The sequence below is a fragment of the Sinocyclocheilus rhinocerous genome, unplaced genomic scaffold, assembly GCF_001515625.1.
Source record: "Sinocyclocheilus rhinocerous isolate Xijiao unplaced genomic scaffold, SAMN03320098_v1.1 scaffold1466, whole genome shotgun sequence".
NCBI classification, from domain to species: domain Eukaryota; kingdom Metazoa; phylum Chordata; class Actinopteri; order Cypriniformes; family Cyprinidae; genus Sinocyclocheilus; species Sinocyclocheilus rhinocerous.
The window spans coordinates 40405-45249 of NW_015645541.1; the positions used below are offsets into that span (position 1 = coordinate 40405).

The 4845-nt window shown below is 34.1% G+C and overlaps 1 protein-coding gene and 1 long non-coding RNA gene across 2 annotated transcripts in view; both read left to right on the plus strand.

The window, feature by feature from the left end:
• LOC107706413 (glycine N-methyltransferase-like) overlaps positions 1 to 4845 on the plus strand; it is a 25379-nt gene that overhangs the window by 11818 nt on the left and 8716 nt on the right. The window lies entirely within an intron of this gene.
• LOC107706414 (uncharacterized) lies at positions 499 to 3536 on the plus strand. Its single transcript, XR_001636150.1, has 3 exons — positions 499 to 1364; positions 2422 to 2578; positions 3262 to 3536. It is a non-coding gene; the product is annotated as an uncharacterized LOC107706414 (long non-coding RNA).

Consider the following 4845-nt stretch of genomic DNA (forward strand, 5'->3'; position numbering starts at 1 on the left):
GTGAGCAAATAGGTAGCCTAATTCTGATACATGCGATGACTATCCATTTTGACATGTAGGCAGTTTTATATTTATGTAGCCTACACAATATTAATCTTTTACATTGCAATCCTTTAATTTTTTATATTTGGCATGTTTGTGTGCTGCTGTGCGGCCCTGTGTGTGTAATAAGCAGAGTGTACACGTGCTGTGGACCCGCCTATACTAACGCGCTCTTTAAATAACAAAAAACTACTGCACCATTGCACTTTAGACCAGGTTTTTGTTGGTCAGTGGCGCAGTCTATTTCAGTTGCCTCAAAATAACAACGCGCCAGCAATGCCCCTGAACATACCTCATTTTCAGACCAGCACGCCCATGGGCGCACAAATGGGTGCAAATGCATTTGCTATTTAAACAACGTGGCGCAGGACGTGAAAATGACAACTGCGTCGGGCTGAAACTAGCAAACTGAAAACTTTCTTCTTCTTTTTTTTTTCGCCGGGTGTATGATAGGGCCCCATGTTTGTAAATGCTAATGTTTTTGTGTGTTTGAAGACCGGAGAAGTAGGTTATTTGCCGTCTAGCCAATATACTTTTGTATGTTTTATCCTGTGCATAAGTGCTTAATCGTTTATATCATGAGATTTTGGCCAAGTGTATTAAACGACAAGGAAAAACTAAGCGCCCATATAGCAACAATAAACTTTATATACCCTGTAAAAGTTGATGAAAGCGTATAATGCGATGCACTTGCCTTAGATGCTGCCGTTCTATTGACAGACAAAACGCAGATCTCCCTCATTCCCTGGGCAAAAACCTTGTTAACTCCATTTGAGCTTGTTTTTCATATAGCCTAATGTTAAGTGCAAGTGTCTGATAAAATAACACTGATGACGCAGTGTTGTTTAATTATTGACTTTTCTCCCCCAATCCCCCCCGCCGCCGCCGCCGCCATACCCTATGGTTTTGTGAAACGCTGCCACTGCTCATGAGTGCCGTCCACCATGTTTGTGCGGGTTGGATGCAAACAAAACAATGGATTATCATTATTTACCAAGAAATGTGGATGTATGGGGTCATTTCGATAAAGCAATACTGGCATCGTTGAGCATTTAAATTTTTATAATTTTTCTAGCGCAGAAGCTCATAAAGGAACGTGCAAAAAGTTAACTTCACGTGTGAGACTGCAGCTAACGCGTCTGTTTTGCCCGAAAACGTAAGTTAATAAATAAACAAGATCTTTTTCATCTTTGATCTAAATATTGTTATGTGGGTCTAGAGTGTTTACGCTGCAGAAAACTTTGATGAGAAACACTACGATCCGCAAACAAACAGATGAGGAAGAGGAGGAGGATGACGGTCCAGCGTATACAATGAGAAAGGTTTGTTTAAATTTTTAGCTTCCACATTCTTATTTGTATGCAATTGCAATAAGCAAAAGTTGTTTTTCTTCCATATTACTTAAATGACGTGAGAGAAGATGATTTGTATGTATTAGAGAAATCTTTGTTTTCAACTAAATACAGGTGCATCTCAATAAATTAGAATGTCGTGGAAAAGTTCATTTATTTCAGTAATTCAACTCAAATTGTGAAACTCGTGTATTAAATAAATTTAATGATGAACTTTTCCACGACATTCTAATCTATTGAGATGCACCTGTACATACGCTAATAATAAGCTAGTTTCAGTGATTTTAAGATGAGAAATGTACTGAAATCATATTAATATGCATCAGTATGTCTGAGATCAACTGCAATAGCTCTTTTACAGCTGCTAATGTGACCCTGGACCACAAAACCAGTCATAAGGGTAAATTTTTCGAAATTGAGATTTATACGTCAGCTGAAAGGTGAATTAATAAGCTTTCCATTGATGTATGGTTGGTTGGTATGATTGTTAGGATAGGACAATATTTGGCCGAGATACAACTATTTGAATATCTGGAATCTGAGGGTGCAAAAAAATAAAAATACTGAGAAAATCGCCTTTAAAGTTGTCCAAATTAAGTTCTTAGCAATGCATATTACTAATAAAAAATTAAGTTTTAATATATTTACGGTAGGAAATTTACAAAATATCTTCATGGAACATGATTTTTACTTAATATCCTAATGATTTTTGGCATAAAAGAAAAATCAATAATTTTGACCCATACAATGTATTTTTGGCTATTGCTACAAATATACCCGTGCTACTTATGACTGGTTTTGTGCTCCAGGGTCACAAATGTAAGCATGTCATCAAAATGTAAATGTAAGCAAAATGTAAGTACATGTACAGATGCTGCCAAAACACATGTAACTGACTACAACACAAACACAGCATCACTGTTTATCACTTCAGATGCTTCTTCACTCAGCATGTAAAGACGCACAGGAATAACTGATTATTTCTCTTAATGTGCCACAAATTTCTTTTAATATTTCTGTTTTGTAGTAATCAAGAGAAGTGTCATCGCTGAAGAAATGGCAGATGTCCTCAGACACCTGTGAACACTGAGCAGTGCTTGGAGTCCAAGACAGTGGACATCATCTTTATTATACCGGTACTTCTCTGACTGGACTAGCAAGGAGCAGAGCCAATGAGAAAGTTGGTAAGTTCAAGTAAATGTCAGCATGACCATTTCACCATGTTTTTTTTTCAGCAGTAACGGGGGGAAATCTTAACTGAAGGGAGCTATTGTTCAACAGCAAGCTTTGGATCTGCTGAGTGTGTATTTATCAAGCATTTTATTTTATTTTATTTATTATTTTTTCATATTATATTTTAATTCTACTTTATCTATATTTATCTTCTTCTTTAAAAAAAAATAGCTTTCTATTTTATCTACTTGTTTTTCTTTGTGTGTGTGTATAATATATATATATATATATATATAGTATATATATATATATATATATATATATATATATATATATATATATACACATACACCTTGCTACGTGTACTGCGTTAGGCTAACCGAGACTTGTCATTTGCACTTATATATTGTTGCTCTTTTCTTAGTTTTGACTACTTTTATTGTCCTCATTTGTAAGTCGCTGTGGATAAAAGCGTCTGCTAAATGACTAAATGTAATGTAAATGCATTTTATTGCAGCGTTCACTGTTATTTTTCTGCACTGTGATGATTAGCACTTATTGTGCTGTCATTGCAGTTAGTGCTGCTGTAAATAGTCTGTCAAACAACAGGTAGAACATATATATTTAATTTCATTCAGTTTGGCGCATTACGTATAGACCTAATAGATGCTTGTATATTTTTTGCTGTTTACAGGTGCAGAAATGAAAGCTCACAAAAACAATAATATCACCGGATTAAGATGCAGAAAGACAGTTACACCACCACAACCATAAATCCTGAGCGATTTGAAAATGAGCAACAACCAAGGAACAGTAATCATTGTTTCACTCAAAAATTATCCATGGTAATAGTTGTAAATAATTAGATAAAAGTACAAAATGTTTAATTTCCAAACTTTGCCATATACCAATGTGTTGTTCAAAACGCTTACAATAAGGTATCATTAGTAAATGTTGAAATTAACTAAAATGAGCCATACATTTGTTACAGTTTTAATCTTTGTCACTGTTTGTTAATAATAAAAAAATATGTTTTGTTGGTTCATCTTAGCTCGTATCCATTAAATAATGTTAACTGATACAACGTTTGTTTTTAATAATGTATAGTAAATGTTGAAATTTACATCAACTAATGTTAATATATGCTTTAGAAGTATTTGCCATTGTTAGTTCATGTTACGTAGGTAAATATGTTACCCGAGTGTTTAATGTTTATTCTTATTAAATTTTATAATCCAAGTATAAGTAAATGCAAAATGTGATGTTTTATAGCTATTTCTGTATAACAACTGTTGTTGTTTTTTGTTTGTTTTTGTTTTTTGTATTTTTGGCTGTAATTGTATAGTTTTGTAAATAAATTTTCTTCATGTCAACTTGATCAAGTGAGTTCTTTAAAATGGACTTTAAAATTGCATTCATCATAATCTACGTTAGATGTGTTAGGTCGTGTTATTTATGTATTATAGTATATATAATGGAAATGAAAGTAAACGTTTTGGCTGCGTATCAATTTTAAATGAAGGATTAGTGTACAGCAAAGTAGATATTAAAAATGAATCCGGGCCACGTCTGGCGCACTGTGCACTTCAGTGTCGGGCAGAGTGGTAAGTCTCCGGCAGGCGAGAATCTAACCGGAACTGGCCCGAGTGTATTTTGCTATCTGGGTACATACAGTTCTGTCGTCAGCTAAGTCATGAAATTACCAAAAAGACGATTAAAGCTGCAAACTGTGCACACATACGCAGCACACAAGAACGTCTCTCAAATGCATGTACTAAAATGTATTCTGCAATTCGAGATCACAATATAAGGTTACAAGCTGATATGTATTTTTTATTTGTAATTTAATGCAAAAATAAATGTGAGCACAGTGCACTTATACTAGAAAATATGCGAAAATGAAACCATTTAAATGCATAACATAACTCATTTTATATTCTGGCATTTATGTCTACTGTTGACTTCCGACCTACCTCACATTTTTATCACTATCTGCATGTCTCATCCATGAGTATGCAATGTTGGAGAGCAAGCATTTAGGAGTTTTGAGAAGCTGAATGAGCAATAAAGCTATAGTGAGCCCCTTTATTAAAATACATGGAGGTGAGGAATAATACAAAAATTGTCTTATTCACTTTACTTGATCTAATTCACAAATATCTCAATTACAGTTAAGTAGAAATTAATTGTACTCAGTTGTGTTTTAGGCACTAAAACAGTCCAGTACATTATAGTCAAACACATTTTTATATTGAAATAATGAAGATTTCTGTGCCAC